Source organism: Panthera tigris, chromosome B3, assembly GCF_018350195.1.
Source record: "Panthera tigris isolate Pti1 chromosome B3, P.tigris_Pti1_mat1.1, whole genome shotgun sequence".
Lineage (NCBI taxonomy): Eukaryota > Metazoa > Chordata > Mammalia > Carnivora > Felidae > Panthera > Panthera tigris.
In genome coordinates this window covers 143,799,811-143,820,260 of record NC_056665.1, presented here as the reverse complement: position 1 = coordinate 143,820,260, position 20,450 = coordinate 143,799,811, and the positions used below count along the sequence as shown (strand labels likewise).

General features: G+C 42.1%; 1 protein-coding gene across 10 annotated transcripts in view; it reads right to left on the bottom strand.

Moving 5' to 3' along the window:
- Window positions 1-20,450, bottom strand: part of TRAF3 (TNF receptor associated factor 3) — a 132,483-nt gene that overhangs the window by 46,197 nt on the left and 65,836 nt on the right. For 5 of the 10 annotated variants that reach the window (XM_042990631.1, XM_042990639.1, XM_042990630.1 and 2 more), the window contains 2 exons: window positions 11,043-11,142; window positions 9,561-9,685 (listed from right to left, as the gene is read on the bottom strand). The exons of 1 other annotated variant lie outside the window; for it this stretch is intronic. The gene's annotated coding sequence lies outside the window, so the exon portion shown is untranslated. The remainder of the gene's footprint in view (window positions 1-9,560; window positions 9,686-11,042; window positions 11,143-20,450) is intronic. 4 more of the 10 variants (XM_042990632.1, XM_042990636.1, XM_042990635.1 and 1 more) reach the window with 1 other exon arrangement.

Below are 20,450 nucleotides of genomic sequence, written 5' to 3'. Positions count from 1 at the left end.
AAGCAGATTGCCCTCCCCAGTATGAAGGGGCGTCATCCATTCAGTCAAAGGACTGAACAGAACAAAAAGCCTGATTCTCCTCCAAGTAAGGAGTCTTTCTACCTGACTGCCTTCAAAAGGAGACATGGGCTTTTTTCCCCGTTTTTGGACTTAAACTAAAATATCACAGCTCTTCCTGGATTTTGAGCCTGCTGGCCTTTGGACAGGAACTACATTCCTGGCTCTCGTGGTTTCAGGCCTGCAGACTCAGGCTGGAACTAAGCCACTGGTTCTCCTGGGTATCCACCTTGCCAACTCACTCTGCAGATCTTGGGACGTGCTTGCCTCCATAATTGTGAGAGCCAATTCCTTGTAATAAATACCTCTTTCTACACACACACACACACACACACACACACACACACACACACACAGAGGTTCTGTTTCTCTGGAGAACTCTACCCTAAGTGATCTACGGATGCAATGTAATCCTTATCAAAACTCTAATGGCCTTTCTCTGACAGAAATGAAAAACTCTGATCCTCAAATTCATATGCAATTACAGGGGACCACAAAGAACCAAGACAATCCTGAAAGAGAAAAACAAAGTTGGGAGACTCACACTTCTCAAACTTATGACTTCAAAACCTACTACAAAACCACAGTAATCCTAACAGTGTAATAGTGGCATAAAAACGCACATATAGACTAATGGAATACAACTCAGAGTCCAGAAACAAACCCATACATCTATGGCTAAATGATTTTTGACAAGGATAGCAAGACCATTTAGTGGTTAAAAAAAAAAAAAAAAAAAAAAAGTCTCTGGGACAACTGGGTAACACTGGCAGAAGAATGGACTTATTAGACCCTCACATCATTCCATATACACAAACTAGGATCAAATGGGATTACCAACTAAAACGTAATAGCTAACACCTAAAATTCTTAGAAAAAATATTGGGGCAAATATTCATAATCTCGAATTTGGCAAAGACTTCTTAGATATGACACCAAAAGCATAAGCAACAAAAGAAAAAGTAGATAAAATGGACTTCACCAAGTTTGAAAACCTGTATTACATAAAAGGATGTTACCAAGAATGTGAAAAGACAACAAAATGGGAAAACATCTGCCAATTACATATCTAATAATGGTCTAATATCCCAAATATATACAGAACCCTTACAAGTCAACAACAAAAAGAGAAACAACCCAATTTAAGAATGTGCGAAGAATATGAAGAAACATTTCTCCAAGGAAGATATAGAAATAGCCAACAAGTATACAAAAAGGTGCTCAACATCTTTAGTCATTAGGAAAACACAAACCAAAGCCACCATGAATTACCACTTCATACCAACCAGGATGGCTAGAATTCTTTTAAAAAGGAAAAATAACAAGCATTGGTGAGGATGTGGAGAAATTCAAACATTTATACACTTTGGTGCAAACATAAAATGGTTTAGCTGCTGTGGAAAACAATCTGGTGGTTCCTGGGGCAGTTACACATCGAATTGCCATAGGACCCCATAATTCCACTCTTACACATATACCCAAAAGAACTGAAAACAGGTACTCAGACATATATACACGCACGCGCGCAGTAGCACTATTCCCAATATCCAAAAGGTGGAAACAACCAAGATGTCCATCAACAGACGAATGGATAAACAACATGTGGTATCTTCACACAATGGAGTACTGTTTAGCCATAAAAAGAAATGAAGCAATGGTACAGGCTAAAACATGGATGAATCTGGAAAACATTACGCTCAGTGAGAGATGTCAAAACAAAAGAGCACATATTGTATGATACCATTTATAGGGAATATATAGAATAGATGAGTCCACGCAGACACAGAGCAGACTGGTCATTGGCAGGGGTTGGGGAAGAGTAATGAGGACTCTACCTGCTTAATGGGTATGGGGTTTCCTTTTAGGGAATGAAAATGCTTGGAACCATGTACAGGTTGTGGACACACAACACTGTGGATGTACGAAGCAGCACTGAATTGCTCACTTTAAAATGTCTAACTTTGGGGTGCCTGGGTCATTCAGTGGGCCGAGCGTCCAATTCTTGATTTCGGCTCAGGTCATGATCTCCCAGTTCATGGGTTCGAGCCCCGCGTCGGGCTCTGTGCTGACAGCTCGGAGCCTGAGGCCTGCTTCGGATTCTGTGTCTCCCTCTCTCTCTGCTGCTCCCCTGCTCACCCTCTGTCTCTTTCTGTCTCTCAAAAATAATAAATAAGCATTCAAAAAATTTTTTTAACTTAATGTTCAAAAAAACCTAACCATCATGAGACACAGCCACTAGGATGGCTATAATAAAAGATAATGGAAAATTCCAAGTGTTGGTGAGGATATGAGGAAACTGGAACCCTCATACGCTGCTGGAAGGAACGTAATATGGCACTGTCACTGTACCAAACAGTCAGTTCCTCATAAAGTTAACAGTTCCCATATGACCCAGATATTCTCTGATGTATATAACCAAGAGAATTGAAAACAGATGTTTACACAAAGACTTGTAAACATATGCTCAAAGGAGCAAAATTCATAATAGACAAAAAGTATTAATAGCCCAAGGTGCCCAGCAAGAGATCAGCTAAATAAAATGTGGTATATCCATATATGTACTATTATTTCATCATAAAAAGGAGTGATATACGGATACATGCTACAATATGAGTGAATCCTGAAAACACTGTGCTATATAACAGAAATCAGAAACAAAGGAAATTAGTGATTACCAGGGGCTGGGGCAAAGGGAGAATAATGGACAGTAGCTTCTTTGTTTTGTTTTTTTTTTAAAGGTATTTTTCTTGATGTTTATTTCTGAGAGAGAGAGAGAGAGAGAGAGAGAGAGAGAGAGAAAGAGAGAGAGGGAGAGAGACAGAGAGAAACAGAGCACGAGTGGGGGAGGGGCAGAGAGAGAGGGAGACATAGAATCTGAAGCAGGTTCCAGGCTCTGAGCTGTCAGCACAGAGCCCAACACGGGGCTCGAACTCATAAGCCGTGAGATCATGACCTGAGCCGAAGTTGGATGCTTAACTGACTGAGCCACCCAGGTGCTCCTGGACAGAAACTTCTTAGTGGTTACACTAGGAGTTTCTTTTGGGGATGAATGAAAATATTCTGGAATTAGATAGTGGTAATAGTTTATAACATTGTGAATATATTAAAAACCACTGAACTGTACTTTAAATGGTTTAAATGCTGAATTTTTGATTAAAAAGTGTAACATACTAGAATATAATAAGCACTCTCTCAACAACTGCAACAGAAAAACAATAGCAGTAGCATCATTAAAAAATGGCTAACACATTTGAACGTGACGTACTACAATTCTGTCCATATTTAGATCCAAAGAATTTCATATCATTATATGTATCTTAATAAAAAAATTAAAAGTTAAGAAGAGTAAGGATATAGAAGGCACTGAAAAACTAACTTGAGTAATATTTCAAATAAATACAGTGAAATAAGAAGTAACTGGCCAGAGGACAACTGCCGACGTGGACGCGTACCATACCGAGTGCCAGCGTGTGTGGTAAATGGGCCTCCCCCGGAGTCGGCCATTTCTGATCCCAGACCGAACAGTACCTACTACAAGTATGGCTACAAGGGTTCACACCATGTTGAAAGGCCCTCAAACTAAAAGCCATTGTAAAAGAAAGTTCCTACAGACATTTGAGGTTAAAATGCGAACTTTTTCTACCCACGATGGCAATTTCTGACCTGCAACTACACCTGGGCATCCGCACCAAGCTATAGATGGGCCAAGAATCCCACCATGTGCTTCGCATGTAGGCAGAGCACCAGAAGTGGCAACGTTAGTCCAGTCACATCTTTGGAACCTTCCAAAACGTGTGAGCGTGGAAACCTCCGACAAAAACGATGTACACTCAAGTCAAATACATTAAAGAGGTGCTTGAGGTGGGGTGCCGGGGTGGCTCAGTCGGTTGAGTGTCCAACTCTTGATTTTGGCTCAGGTCGTGATCCCAGGATCCCACGGGATCCCAGCGTGATCCCACTCCTCGCTGAGTGTGGAGCCCACTTGGGACTCTCCCTCTCTCCCCTCTCTCTCTCTCTCTCTCTCTCTCTCTCTCTCTCTCTCTCTGTCTCTCTCTCTGCCCCTCCCCTCTGTGTATGCACTTGCTGTCTAATTAAACACACACACACACACACACACACACACACACACACACACAAACACAAACCCAGAGGTGGTGGAGACAACTCTTGGGCACTTGTGGACTGACATTCAACAGTCCAATGTGGGGAAGCAGCTCGGAGGTTACAACACCCAGAGTGGACACACGTGCCTCTGGTCAGCACTCCGCACCAAGCAAGTGAGGCAAACCTTGGGACCACGGCCAACACCTCATCTTTTTAGCCTCGAGTGTGGGAAGAGGATGTTTGCTTCCACGCACATAAAGAGTATGTGCTGAACAGTAATGATAGACAGACACAAAGCAAAGAGAGTGCAACGGAAACCATCAGAAGGGAGGTTAGGTGCCTAAGAGATGGCGCCAGCGGGGGTCTGTGCGCTCTAGGGAGCTGCAGAGGGGCCTAGACAGAAACCACCGGGAGGCAGCGACCTCGGGGGTGGCAGCCCGGGCCGGGCCAGGGACCAGGGCCTGCCGCAGCGCCTGGTGTTCTTGGTTCTAGAGTTGCCACTCCGCAGGGTCCTCCGAGCAGAACCACTGCTCTACGACCACATTATTTACGGTCTGCTACGTGTGTAGGCGCGAACGTATCATATTCGGGGGCCAAACTGTTACCTAAATGCAAGAACCTCTATTTGAGAAAATCACTTCGTGAAGTTTTAGTTTCTGGCCAGCTACTCAGGAAGCCCCTCTCTCACAGCTGAGGCATATCCACACTTCGAAATGCAGCCAGAGCTGGACTGGATCCCTCTGCCTTTCCTCTATGCCTCCCCACTCTAATGACTTATGCTCCCTACTTGTGATTTCAGTTGAGCTACATCTTACTTGGAGATCGGAAACTGGAAACCAAAGCACATCTGCTGACAAAAGGGTGTTCCAAGAACTGGAAAGCCCGGGGAAAACCAAAAAAGGGAAGCATCAGATAAACAAAGAAAATGGCCCCTGCCAGCAAGAAAGTACTAAACACAACATAGATGGAGGCAGATGAGCTCAGCATCAAGCCCAGCAGGGAAATTAAGAGTATCATCTAAGCAATGCCAATACAGAGAGAAGAGAGAAAACCAGAAATAGACAGGTGTGCCCTGTTGATTAAAAAAAAAAAAAAAAAAAAAAAAAGCTTTCCAATAATCCATATTTATGCGAACATTTCAGCAGGGACTTTTTTCATGACACCTGATACCAGATGCTCTACAGCAGGGAGAGGGCCTGTGGCTGCCACACCGGCAAAGTAAAGACCAGGGGAGACTAGGTTCTCATCCAGACAAACGTGCAGATCGTAATCACGTATGTAAAAGCCCCACTCAGGAGACAGAAACAGAGACTGGGGTGAGGCGACGTGGACTGGACAGCCAGCCAGCCACGGGCTCACAGCCGGAGAAGAACCTGATTAACCCACAGCATAAAACTTGGTCTTAAATCCTTTAGGAAAACAATAGCTATCTGAGGCCCAGCACTGCCAATATCCCTTGATTTAGGGATTTTTCTTTAAAGCGCTCATTCAACCCTGACAGTGTGAAGATGCTGTGTCTCTCCTGGACCAGGGCCAGAGTCCTGCCATCTGGACAGAAGGAGAGAGACAGGCTGAGGCCTCAGTCCACTCGACAGACAAGCCACAAAGAGCCACATCCAGGTGGATGCTGCCCGGAGGCCGTGCTTGGACTGGAGGCAGAAGCAGCTGTGTGTGTGTGAGAAGATCCATCCCCCTGGAGCATCGACTTCACTTGGAAATACGAGTGAAAAACAGAAGACGTGGCCACATGGAGTGGATTAGGGTATTTAAATCAACTTTCACAATAAAGCATGAGATTGCGAAAGCACTGGCTCTGATCTCAGTGCCCCTTCCCAACCCCTCTGGCGGACCCCCCACCACCTTCACCTGTGGTGGAAAGGTGGGAGCCGCGCAGGTGCTGATGTGGACGGTCTTCTCTCCCGCACACCCCCACGCCGGGCCACGGCACCCCCACGCACGCCTCACCCAGCAGATGTGCACCAAGGGGCCTCTCCCTGGGCACCACGGCACCACGCTTTCTGAGCTCCCAGACCACCTCCCGCCGTTTGTCACGTTACCCAGGCCCCTCGTCATCCACGCGGCCAACACGGAACTTGTCACTCTCGGCCCTTCCCGTTCCTGTTTGACACATCTCTGCCTGCGACACTGCAGCCCGTCCCACCCCGAGGAGTGTGCCACCACCACCGAGCCGGCTGCCCCGGTGGAACTGTGCTCACCTCCCTGATTCCAACATCCACTTACTGGTTTCAGTAAGTCAGATTTCCTGATCTGACTGCCCGTCACCACCACCTCTGTGAATACAGGAAAGGCGTTCTTTTTTTTTTTTTTTTTTAAGATTCTATTTTTTTTACCTAATCTCCACACCCAGCGTGGGCTCAAACCCACAACCCCGAGATCTGAGTCTCGCGCTCCATCACCTGGGCCAGCCAGGACCAGGGTATATGTTCTGTTGCTAGGGAGATGCTCTCAGATTTGGTTTATTTATCTGCGGTCTCCCCGCTAAAATAACCCATCTTGAGTTTCTAGTCCAAACCTCACATATTTTTACATGTAAGGAAAATCAGGCACTGACAAGCAGCGTGCTTGCAAGGTCCCCAAATCACCAAGAAATCGGCAATTGGATAAAGAGCAAAATTGATGACATGTATACACAGAAGAAAGCCAACATATTTTTAAAAATTAGATTTTTTCTATAATACACTGAACATGAGGGAATACTATGCTGCTGCACAAAAGACAGTGAGGCGGATCCCTATACACTGCTACGGCGTGAGCCTCACGACAGGCTGTTAAGTTTAAAAAAACAAAACAAAACAGGAAACAAGAGGGAGAAAAGCTGTATGTTGCCAGTGTCTAAGAAAGAGGGCTGTGTGCACACACACACTTACATTAAAAATAGATATGTTGGGGCTCAGGTGGTTGAGCGACCGACTTCGGCTCAGGTCATGATCTCACAGTTTGTGAGTTCGAGCCCCGCGTCCAGGCTCTGTGTCGGAGCCTGGAGCCTGCTTCGGATTCTGTGTCTTCCCCTCTCTCTGCCCCTCCCCTGCTCATGCTCTGTGTGTGTATCTCTCTCTCTCAATAATAAATAAACGTTAAAAAAATAAAATAAAATAAAAAATTAAAAAAATTAAAAAAAAATAAAAATAGGTATGTTACCTACGGAGGAAAAAAGAAACAGTGCACAAAGATCAGCAACAGAAGCTTGATTTCTGAAAGTATTTAATTTTGATCTGGAAACACGAAAATATTTTCTAAACCTTCGACAAAATTTTAAAAGAAGCTATTCCTTAAAATTCAAATAAAAAATGAGTATAACTGGCAACCAGGTGGCTGGCACACTGGGGAACTGGCTCAGGTGACTTTAAAACTTAATTAGGCAAAACATCCCTAGGGATACATACTCTAAGGACAAAAAAGAACTCTAAGAACAACAAGAAAATCCCAAACTGTTTTCAGTAATCACGTTGGTAGTATGTTGGTTTTGTTATTTTAAAACCACCACATATATTTTATAGGATAAAACAAATATATAATGATGCTAACATTGCTGGGAACCAAGGTTTGCAGCATTAGAGAAAAGCGATACCAATATAAACCAACGAAGTAAAAATCAAGTAATACTCAATTTGAAATAAACATCAGTGTGAACTGCTGATATTGTCCCTTAAAAAGCGTATTTGCCTGTCTGTCCACCCAAAAGGCCTAGCAGTGCCTGTCCCCGGTGCCCAGATGGTGGTCTCAAGACACCATTTTCTACAAAAGGGAACCAGAGCTGCTCGGAGAAGAGCCAACGCCAGGCCTGGGGCAAAGAAGTTTAGAACAAATCTGGAACACCTCACGGTACCAGAAAGCAAGGAAGGGAAGAGTGCAGGTCACGTCAAAGGACAAAGGAGCCCACTAAAGAGGCTCCACCAGCCACAAGTGGCTCAGGATTGGCATCTGTAAGAATCCTGTGAGGGACTGAAATGTACCACGTGTGCTGAAGTTCACAAGTTGGTAACACTACTTGAAACAGTCACCTGTCACTTTGGGAGTGGCTACAGAACCATCTCATTATTGAGCACAGAGAAAGAGAACGTATCCTCTTCTTCCTATCTGAACTGCCCCTTAGGGTGACCAAATAATGAACGAAGGGCAGTTTCCATCTACCGACATATTTCAGCTACTCAAGGCAGAACAAACGAGTAATGTCATTTCACAACCTGCGAGGACTAAGTCCAGGCACTGAGCAGCACAGGCCCGGAGCCACGAAGACGCGTGCCTCCTGGTGAGGGCACACACCACGGCCTCAGCAGGGCCTTGTGCTCAAAGGCCAGGCCAGAAGGTGGTCAACCGGCCGGATCTATCACCACGTCACAGGAGATGCAGACGGCAGAACACTTTTGGTGCAAAGGGCAAAATTCAACACAGGGAAACCTGACCACAACCAGCCACCCAAGAACACGTGAGGAAGAAAAGGGACAGGGAGGGGCAGTCACAGGATGAAAACAGGCCGAAGGGACATTATCAGCTAGCTGCCGCTGTGCGAGCTCTGCTTCAAACAAACTAAAAACACTGACACAACTGGGGAAAACTGAATGGTCCTGGTATTATGAATAATTTTTAAAACTGCACTTTTCTTAATACTTGAGAATTTATCAAAAATAGCTATATATTAAATCTCACTACGGATGTAAGCATTTCAAACCCATTTTATATTCATTTTACTGTTCTAACATAGTAAAGAGTTCTTAATTTCAAGTATAATGTGCCACTCAATCACAAATTAGAGATGAAAACAGGGTATTTTGTTTCCTTTCAAACTCCCAGAGAAAGATAGTTAGGGAGCAAACAGTTCATGCACCAGAAGATGCAATCCCAGAGCACCTGGCTGGCTCGGTCAGAAGAGCATGTGATTCTTGATCTTCGGGTTGAGTTCAAGCCCCACCTTAGGTGCAGAGATTACTTAAAAATAAAATCTTAAAAAAAAAAAAAAGATGCAATTCTCAGCTGAAGCAAGCCTCCACCCGCGGCCACCAGCACCTTCACTGCAGTGGGGTCCTGCTAGGGAAGGGTGGCCCCAAGCTTTCAGAGGGTAGGCCTATGAGGCAGAAATTCCTACAATTACCCTTGGCATCAAACACATGTATCATTACTGGGTCATGAAAGGTGGCGTTGATTATTCTCGAAGTTTAACGCTGGTTTAAAAAAAATGAAAAATAAAATGAAGGTCTGACACCAAAATACGGTACTACATGTGCAGAAGGTACTCAGATACATCTGTTACAAAGTGAAATTACTAAAGCCAAAAATGAGTACATTCCGGATGTTGTTTAATGCCTTTATTTTTCTGAAAAGCAAACAAGTTCCAGCTGCAAAAAGAAATCTATATAAATTAAAATCGTCCAGTGACATACCCGTGTGTCATATGCTGTAAGAAGATACACCAAAGCTCGATCAGGGAGGAAGAGATTTCAACAGAGAAAGAAGCAAGGCGGTGTCAGTCTTATCCTTCTTCACAGAATGTAGTGGAGTCTCTTACCTGAGGAGTAAGAATAATACTCGGTCATCTCACACCGGGAACATTTTTGAAACTTTTAAAACTAGAATTTCAAAAATGTAAATTAAAAAAAACGATCAAGAAAGGAGTTCAAATAACACATTTTAACCACTCTATATAAAGTGTACTTTGGATTTGCTACGTTTTTTTTGAGTTGGACACAAATGACAAAGTCAGGATGTCTTCGGACTATTTTTATTTTAACATAACTTTTATCGTGGAGTATTACACATAAAAAGCACAGGAAACACGCATGTTCAGCACATAAACGAACGCTAGTTCAGCTACCACCCCGGCCAAGAAATAGAACACTGCTGAAACCCCAAAAAAGGCAGGGTGCCTCTCTCTGACCCCAAGCCTGTTCCTCCTACTGTGAGCAACTACCCTAACTTTTATGGTTACCATTCCCTACTTTACATTTATCCCCTAGGTATGTGGCTCTGATGCAGCTCTTTTGCCAACTTCTGAATTTTATGAGAACAGAATCCTATGCGCGTGTTCCTTTGTCTTGCTCTTTGTTTTTTTCTGCTCCACCCGCCATTTACTTTCATTGCTACGTAGTATTCCACTGCGTAAATAGACCGCAATTTATTTATCCATTCCCCTGTCCCCTGAATAGCTTCTGCTTTGGAGCAAAGCCACACCACTGAGATCTGGGGCCCCTGGGTGGCTCAGCCGGCTAAGCGTCCAACTCTTGGTTTTAGATTCAGCTCATGATCTCCTGGGTTTGAGCCTCTTGTCAGGCTCTGAGCTGACAGCACGGAGCCTGCTTGGGAGTCTCTCTCTGCCTCTCCCCCACTCACACTCTCTCATGCTCTCTCAAAATAAATAAATAAATAAATAAATAAATAAATAAATAAATAAATAAATAAATAAATACTAAAAAAAAAAAAAAAAAGATACACTACAAAGATCTTTCTGGTGCAGCTATCTTAATTAAGCACATGAGCATGTATTTCTCTGGTGTATACACCTAGAAATGTGACTACTAGGTTATCCAGTAAGTATCTACTCAACTTTGCCAAATAAAGCCAAACTATTTCCCAAAGCAGTTGCAACAATTTACACTCCCACCAGAAGGGTATGAGAGAGTTTCTGGTGCTTAACTTCTTCAACAAGACTGGTCAGACTTTTTAATTCTTGCTAACTGAATGGCTGTGTAGTGGTATCCTAAGAATTCTTTGTTACATAGAACTTAATAATTATTTTGAATAAATTCATGAAATTTTACATCTGACAACTGCAGCAATGCAAATTTAATTTTGCAACCAAGTATCTGTTCATTTTTCCAATGGTTACTGCACTATGATTTCTCATCAGGTTTAATTAACTCCCTAACCTCAGTCCACCAGCCTCCAGAGACACTGACTCCAACCCCCAGGCATAGGGGGACGTGTGCCAGTTGAGCATCCTAGTCCCTGGGCAGAGTTGGTTCATCCCTGTGAACATACAAAGTCAAAATTAATGAAGTCTTTTCTTCCTCCTCTGGAACTCAAAGAGATTCTCTCTTCCCCAAAGTACCTGAACACGTGGAAAGCAATCTGCCAACTAGGACATCTTGTGTGAGCAAGAAACAGACTTGTTTGTAATAAGCTACTTATTTTGTTACAGGAATCAGAGTTGCCCACTGTTTAATGTGAAATGACACGTGTTAATGACATTCTAGTAACACTCTAGTCCTGCTCTTTGCCTTAAAGTATATTTTGTCTGACACTATACGATCTCATTTTTGGTGTTTGCATTGTTTATTTTTTTCATCATTTTACTTTCAACATTTCTTAATCCTTATAGATGAATGTCTTGTAAACAGTATATAGTTGGATTTTTTAAACACCTTATTAAAAAAAAAATCTTGGTATCTTCGTCTTCTAAATGGAAAATTTACTCTATTCGCATTGGAAGCCATTACATACACCTAGGTAGATTTAATTCTACCATTGTACCTGGGGCTTTCTTTCCTTTTTTAATCCCAACCCAACCTACCAGAGGCTTTTCTATTTGCCTTCTTTTGGATTGTTACCATTCCAACCTCTGCTCCCTAGTAATCTAGAAGTCACGTGTCTGGTTTTTATTCTTCTTATGATTACTTTAGAAATACAATGTGATGTGCAGGCTCTTAAAGGCCACTGCGGTATCTCTCCCCTTCTCTTGGACAGCAAGGACTTTAAAATACTAACTCCATTCATCACACTGCCAACGTATGTCCTACCGCTGTGTTTACATATGTGCACGTATTTTTGTCATTATTAACATTTTAGGTGACCTTCATTTTTGTTAGATGGAGAATCCTTTCCTGTCGTGTAGTGAAGGTATCACTCCTAGTGCTTTTTGGCTTTCACTGCTGGTGTTGGGAAGCGGCCTGTTGTGCCTCGGTAGGCAATCATGTGCTCCACTACCCTGTGTTTGGCTGTGGGATTTCTTTTTGCTTAGGGTATCCTGCCAGTCATTTGTTGAACATCTTAAAACTACGGTTTGGATTGTTTCAAGTTCCTGGAACACTGTCAACCGTTTTCTTCTCAAACACTGCTCTGCACCATCCGTGTCCTCTACTCCCAGAACCCAATTACACGTACGTCAGACTTCACTACCTCCTCCGAGTCTCCTGCCTTCCTTTGCGTTCCCCATACTTCTATCTCTGTGCTTCACTTTCATTTTCCTTTTTTTGATCTATTATGATGTGGATTACACTGATTGATTTTCCAGTGTTAAACCAATTTTTCACTCTGAGATAAACCTTATTTGATTGTTATGTAATATCCTTTTTATGTTTCTACATGGATTATATTTGCTAAAGTTCATGGGAGACATGCGTGTACAACAAATACACTTGGTGGTTTTCCTTTATTACAATGTCTTTGTCTAGTTTTGCTTTCAGAGCAGTGCTGGCCTCGTAGAATGAGATAGGAAGCGTTTCCTCCTCCTCAATTTTCTAAAAAAGTTTTTGTCTGATTAGTATTCCTTCTTCTATAAGTGTTTAATACAATTCACCAGTGAAGTCATTTGGGTCTGGAGTGTTCTTTGAGGTAAGGAGTTTAATTACAAATTCAATTTCTTTAATAAATACGGTTATGAAGGTTATATATTTCTTCGAGTGAGCTTTGGTGGTTTGTGTTTTTCAAGGAATGTTTTCATTTTGTCAAATTTATTGGCACAAAAAGATTCACAATTTTACCCTTCTTACCCTTTCAACGTCTGTAGGATCTGTAGTGATACCCTCTTTTACATCCCTGATATTGGCATTAATATTTTCTTTCATTCCCACTGATGACAGATTATCCTGGATATGACAGCCACCTTTGACTTACTACAGTTTACCTGCAAATACTATTACACCACTTTAAGCATAGAGTAACACCATATTTCTGTTTCTCCTCTCCCGTCTTTTGTGCAGTTTTCATTTATTTACCTCTGCAAGTATAAGAAGTCCCACATTACACTGTTATTTTTGCTTTAAATAGCCTATTTTTATTTTCTTATTATTATTTTGAAAGTCTATTTATTTTGAGAGAGACAGAGAAAGCAGGGGAGAAGTAGGGAGAGGAACAATCCCAAGCAGGCTTGGCACCCGCACAGAGCCCAATGTGGGGCTCGAACACTCGAAACTGTGAGATCATGACCTGTGCTGAAATGAACAGTTGAATGCTTAACTGAGCGAGCCACCAGGCGCTCCAAAATAGCCAAAAAAAAAAAAAAAGCAATTAGAAGTGAGAATTGACCATTTCTGGTTCTTTTCATTCCTCTCTGTAAAAATTTCCATCTGGTATCATTTCCTTCTACCTGAACTTCCTTAAAAAATTTCTTGAAGCGTAGGCACGCCTGGGGGGCTCAGTGGGTTGAGCACAGACTTTGGCTCAGTCATGATCTCACAGTTAGGGAGTTTAAGCCCCGCATCTGACTCACTGCTGTGAGCACAGAGCCGGCTTCAGATCCTCTGTCCCCTTTCTCTCTGCCCCTTCCCCACTTGCGCTCCCTTTCTCAAAAATAAACAAACATTAAAAGAATTTTTTTCTTGTAGTGCATGCAGTTCTGCTGGCAATAAAATCTGTCAGCTTTTCTTGGCCTAGAAATTTTGATTTCACTTTTATTTCTAGAAGATATTTTCTCTGGGCACAGAATTCTAAACTAACAGGTTTTTCTTTTGGTACTTTAAACATGTCATTCTGTTGTCTTTTGGCTAGCACAAATCGGACCAGAAGCCAGCTGCCATTTCTATCTTTGTTCCTCTGTAATGTCTTTTCTTCTCACTGCTTTTTAAGTTTTGGGCTTTTTTTTTTCTCTTTATCACTGGTTTTTCAGGAATTGGATGTTGCAGTATGTCGGTATGGTTTTGTGTACTCTATTTGGGATTTTTGAGCTTTGTGGTTTATAGTTTTCATCAAATTTTTAATTTTTTTTCAGCCATTATTCCTTCAAATGTTGTTTCCATTCCCTCCTCTCCTGGAACCCCAATTACACATATCTTGGAGCAGGTGGTTTTGTCTCACAGGTCCCTAAATGCTCTGTTATTCTCTTCAGTCTTCTCTATTCTTTTTGCTGTATTTTGGATTGTTTCTATTGCTAAGTCTTGAAGTTCAATGACCTTTTCTGTAGTGCCAACCTGCTATTAATCTCTCTACTGCATTTTTCATTTCAGATACAGTATTTTTCATCTGGAAGTTTTATTTCAGTCTTTCTTTTCATATCTCTCATTTCACTCATTTTCCTCTACATTTTTGAATATGTGTGACTTCCATGTAACAGTTATTTTAATGTCCTTGTCTGCGAATTCCATCATCTGTTATTTTTGGGTCTGTTTCTATTGACTGATTTTTTTCCTGGTTAATATCATATTTTCTTGCTTCTCTGTATGCCTGATAGTATTTTTTAAGGTTTTTAAATTTTTTTTAATGTTTTTTAAATTTATTTTTGAAAGAGAGCATAAGCAGGGGAGGGGCAGAAAGAAAGAGGGGGTCAGAATCCGAAGCAGGCTCCAGGCTCTGAGCTGTCAGCACAGAGCCCAATGCGGGGCTCGAACTCACGAACCACGAGATCATGACCTGAGCCAAAGTCCAATGCTTAAGGGACTGAGCCACCCAGGCACCCTGCCTGGTAATTTTTATTGTATGTTGGACACCCAAATTTTTTTTACACTATTGGGAGCTAGAATTTACTATACCCTTTCTTTTTCTTTTAAAGTAGGCTCCACACCCAGTATGGGGCCCAACACGAGGCTTGAATTCACAATCCTGAGATCAAGACCTTAGCTGAGATCAAGAGTTGGATGCTTAATCAACTGAGTCACCCAGGTGCCCCAAGATTTTATTATATATATATTTAGAGAAAGAGAAAGAACACGAGCAGGGGGAAGGGCAGAGGGAGAGAAAGAATTTTTTTTTTTTTTTTTTGAGAGAGACAGAGAGAGAGAAAGACAGAGACAGAGAGAGCACAAGCAGAGGAAAAGACCGAGAGAGAGAATCCCAAGCACGATCTCAGCTTTAGCAGGGAGCCCGATGCGGGGCTCCATCTCCAACCATGAGACTACAACCCAAGCCAAAATCAAGAGTCAGATGCTCAACTGGCAGCCACCCAGGTGCCCTGAGAATCGGAAGCAGGCCCCATGCCCAGGGTGGGAGCCCAATACAGGGCTCAATCCCACAGCCCTGTGATCAGGACCCAAGATGAAATCAAGAGTCAGACGTTCAAATGAATGAGCCACCCAGGCACCCCTATTAAGTCCTTTTCAATACAGCAGGACTTTGTTCTGAGAAACGTTATTTGGAACCATTTAGGGCAGGTCTACAATGGCCTTTATGGTCTAGAGCTAATCCAGCCCCACTAGTGAGGGGAGGGAAGTCTACCCCTAAATGGAAAAGCTGCTCCGAACCCACCCTCACAAAGATTAAAAAACAAGCCTTACAAGGATCCGATACTACTCTAGGTGGTGGGAACACAAACTGTCTCAGCCCTGTGGGATATCCACAAATTGTTCAGTCTATTCCTTTCTGGTGGTTCTTTTCCTGGCTTTGTGTTTCCTCTCGTGTATGTGCTGGTCAGTACTCAACCAGAGTCTCAAGGGGGTCCTTCTGCAGATCTCTGGATTCTCTAAGTAGCTCCCTTCCTCTCCTATATACTTTGCCCCCCAAACTCTAGCTGCTTTGTTCTCCCAAATGCTGGGTGTTTGTCACTTCAGTAAAGCTAGTGGGTTCTGGCTTCTCTCTCCTACCCTGCAGTGTGGAAACACTCTCGAGACCAGGATTTGCCTGGCGGTCAAATCTAACCTACTACTAGTTTTTATAAATAAAGTTTTATTGGAACACATCCACACCCATTCATTTGCATACGTAGTATGAAAGCAGACACAGAGTTGAGTGTGTAACTCTGACAGAGACCATACGGTCTGAAAAGCCTAAGATATTTACTGTCTGGCCCTTTACAGAAAAATTTCATGGGCCCTGCTCTAGAGAGTAAGCTGGAATAATCATAGGGCTCATTTCCCTTATTTTAGGGAATACGGTCCTAACCTGTCTGCTGGCCAATGTCTGAAACTGTTATTTCATATGTTTTGTCTGGTTTTCAAGTTGTTTAAGGAAAAGAGTCAGGTTTGGGACAAGGATGAGGAGAATAAGGCACATGACTCAAGTAAATTTTAAAGGAGTACCAAAAAATTCAGTATTAGAGGTAAAAACCAAAGTTAATAAAAAAAAATCTACAAGAAGAAAATAGTAAAATTTTAAAGATAGTACCAGGAGCAGTGCTGAACTGAGCCATATCTGAGCTGAGGCAAAAGGAAAGATCATTAATTCTGATCCTATCTATATTTAAAAGTTGATTTTTTCATTACTGATCTATTTGCACCAAATTTGATTTTCTAAAAGTACTGTAATAAACTGTTTATTTTCTTAAAGGTTTTATTTTTAAGTAATCTCTCCAACCAAAGTGGGGCTCAAACTCACAACCCCAAGATCAAGAGTCACACGCCCCACCGACTGAGCCAGCCAGGTGCCCCTAAAATATTTATTAATCGCAATTATTGAGCTTTCTGGTGTCAATTCTGTACCAGGTCCTGGTGGACAGTAAACCTGGTCCCTGTTACTCTGCCACGGCAGAAAGGGAAGACTCCGGAATAACTTTCTTACTAAGCACATCACGCTCATACATTATAACTACAAGGATTTATCAGAACCAGAAAAGTAAATGCTTTCCTTCTCAGAAAGATCTTAAAACAGAAAACACTTCAATATGAAACATTATGCTCCAATTACTTCTATTTGCAGCTAAGAGTCTCATACGTACATAGTCCCACACATAGACACTTTGGAGACAGGGAAATACTACAAGAATGTAAAAACTTTCCTATTATTACTAAATTAATACATGCACACAAAGATATTACAACTTTAATCATGTAATGTTGGGGAGATACATTTACATTACGGGGTAGACCAAAACCAGCCACCAGCAGCAACTGCTACCACGTCCATTTACTAACTGGTGAAGGTAGGTGCCAAGGCTCTCAACACATCAGTTCAATTAAAAGCAAATCAAGCAACAAACTTCATTCCAGATTCTGTAGGGTCACCACCCTGCTGGTGCTCCTCTCTAGTGAATGTGGCAGGAAAGCGCCAGGCAAGCACAAGTGGAAGTACTCTCACCATCGCAAGAATAAAAGAACCTCCACCGTAAGCCAACTTCTACATATTCTGCACAGCGTTTATTTCACTTTCTAAAAGCACAGGTGCAGGGGCACCTGGGTGGCTCAGTCGGTTAAGCGTCCGACTTCGGCTCAGGTCATGATCTCACAGCTGTTGAGTTCCAGCCCCCAGTCGGGCTCTGTGCTGACAGCTTGGAGCCTGGGGCCTGCTTCCGATTCTGTCTCTCTCTCTTTCTCTCTTTCTCTCTTTTTCTTTCTCTCTCTTTCTCTCTCTCTCTCTCTCTCTCTCTCTCTCTCTCTCTCCCCCTCCCTCCCCCGCTCATGCTCGGGCACACTCTCTCTCTCTCTCAAAAATAAACATTAAAAAATTTTAAAAAATAAATAAAAGCACAGGTGCAGAAAAATGTTTTCAAATGTAATGACTAAAAAAAAAAAAAAGCTTTTTCCTTAATCAAAAATTTTATGGTATTAAGTTTAGTGGAGAAACAAAGACTATGAAATTAAAAGTTGTAATTTTTATGAAGAAATAGTCAAAACTCATGAAATGAGTTAATTTAACAATCAGATACCATTCAAGTTCATGAAAGCATCCTCCCCACCCCAAAATTCCCTCTTCCACCTGCTCCTTCTGACCTGGCCTTGGGTGTGAGTCGGCCGGCCGCCCAGCCTTGCTCAGCAGGCGTGCCTGCCCTCCCTGGCTAAGACCCTGCCTCTGCGTCGCAAGGGCGCAAGGGCGGACTTGCACACCACGCCCCCTGGTCCGCTTTCTCCTGTGCCTTGGCTCCTTCCCTCTCACTCCCTTCATGTCCTGCCAGACACTTCATCCTCAAGACTCCATTCACGTGTCTTGACACCTACCGTTTACACTCAACTCACAGTTTGGTCACGAAACTTGAGGGCAGAGATCATGCTAAATTTAGATCTGTAGCCTCCCTCCACCCCCAGCAGCTAGCAAGGTGCTAGGCACACTCAGCAGGCACCTGCTTTCTAGGGAGTTAAACTTCTCTAAGCATCTTTCCAAGTACCTTCCCTTCCCAGTGAAAGTGACCTTCCTCAAGCCCTGGTCTATACTATAAGGACACCCATCATAACACAAGCCTACACTGGCTTTGCTTCCTTCTCTCTCTCTCCCACCTGACTGTCAGCTTTCTGAAGATAGAAATGTTTTCTTTGGGTATGTGTCTTCTTTGGGTTTGTATCTTCAGCACTTAGAAAGGATCTACCACACAGTAAACATTCAATACATATTAGTAGTTATTATTCAATCATTCCTGTGATTATACATTTATTCCTCACAAGTCTAAATATTCTTCTCCATTTCCCCCTCCATTATAGATATGAGGAAACTGAAACACAAAGATTCAGCAATTTCCCAACATTACACATCAGCAAGTGACAAAGTGGTCTGCCTCTTCCTAACATCTATGTCTATTATCAGAAAGTGACGACCTCAACAAAGGCATGCCCACTGACTCATGATGTAAGAATCAGTCAAGATTTACACTGTAAAAGTGGATTTGCCATATGCACCTCTCAAATTATCTTCAAAAGGTTATCCGATGCTCCAAATCTCTCCTTGGACTATTGAGGAACTAAGATAAAGACATTTAGCAACTTGCCCAGAGGAGTCAGAGTCAGCAGGACTGAAACTGGTCTCAAAGACCAGTGGTCCCTCCTTGGTGACTTGCCCAGCATTCTCGACCACTCAGACAACTATACATTCAAATCCTAGGTGATCATCTAATTTCTGAGCAACAAGTAAAATACATGCCTCAAAATTCCCAAAATGTCAATAAGGCCTAACGAATGCATTCGTCCCTTTTTAAAACCAAGCATCTTTTTTCACTATTTTGAATTTCAGCACTGACATCCCCAGAGTTTATTTATTCCCTTAAGACTAGCATAGGACATTCGTGACCAGATGCACCAAAAATAACGTCTTTAGCTGAACTAAGGCCATTTCTGATTTCAAGAAGACACTGAGATATTGGCTAGGCTAAAATAAACTTCTCCCATCATTTGACTAACTATAACTATTTGCTTGCTTTCTAGCTACTTTAATATGAGAACTGACTAGAATTATTTAGCTTACTTTTGAAAAGCAATATCCAGGGGCACCTGGTTAAGCATCTGACTCTTGATTTCCCCTCAGGTCATGATCTCACAGTTCGTAAGATCAAACCCCACAGCAGGCTCTGTGCATACAGCCGGCTTGCGATTCTTTCTCCCTCTCCTTCTGCCCCTCCCCTGCTTGCTCGCTCTCTCTCTCTCTCTCTCAAAATAAATAAGTAAATAAACAAACAAACATTTTTTAAAAAAGAAAGAAAGAAAAGCATTACCCAAATGGATCTGAACAAGAAGGAAAAGAGCTAGTTAACAGTGAAATGACTATCCCATGCCACTGGGTAACAGTTAAAACTACTCTTGTGTGAAACAAAACCATGTCTTGGAGCTATAATGCAGTGGTGAGTTTGGGTTGGTTGGGTGTCTCTGAAGTCTTACTCACCTGAACTCATGATCAAATATACATTACCACCACATGCTTACTTTAGTCCTAAAACACGAAATGTCACATATATTTTTACAGATAGTCATGTTGAAAATTTTAAATATCTAATATAATATTCCTAGGATCTTTTTGAATCTAATATTCTCACGCTACGTAAACCCTCCAGAATAAATCAACTTCCTAATCAAATGTGACCCCCACCACATTTGCCAGAATTGCTGGACCCACCAGTACCAAGTTTCCTACATGACATCCAAATGATCACATTGTTTTAACTTAAGGTGGTACAGAAGCGTGACATCTTTCCAGGTCACCCTGAAATTTTCATCTGAACCGTCTTTCAAATAAACCCTATTCTGCAATGTTCGCTTTTGCTTAATATAGTTATGATTCACTTCAATTTACTGAATTTAAATAAAGATTTGTTATGCGACATCAAATCTCTTCGGTTTCCCCCTAAATTAATCAACATTTGGAACCGAAAATATTCTAGTGTCAACACTTTTTATACAAAAAGAAAAGTCCACATTAATAAAATTTTCTACTGAAATAATATAAAAATAAATCTTAATTTGTAGGTTAGATCAGTGCTGCTGAAGAACTCCAGG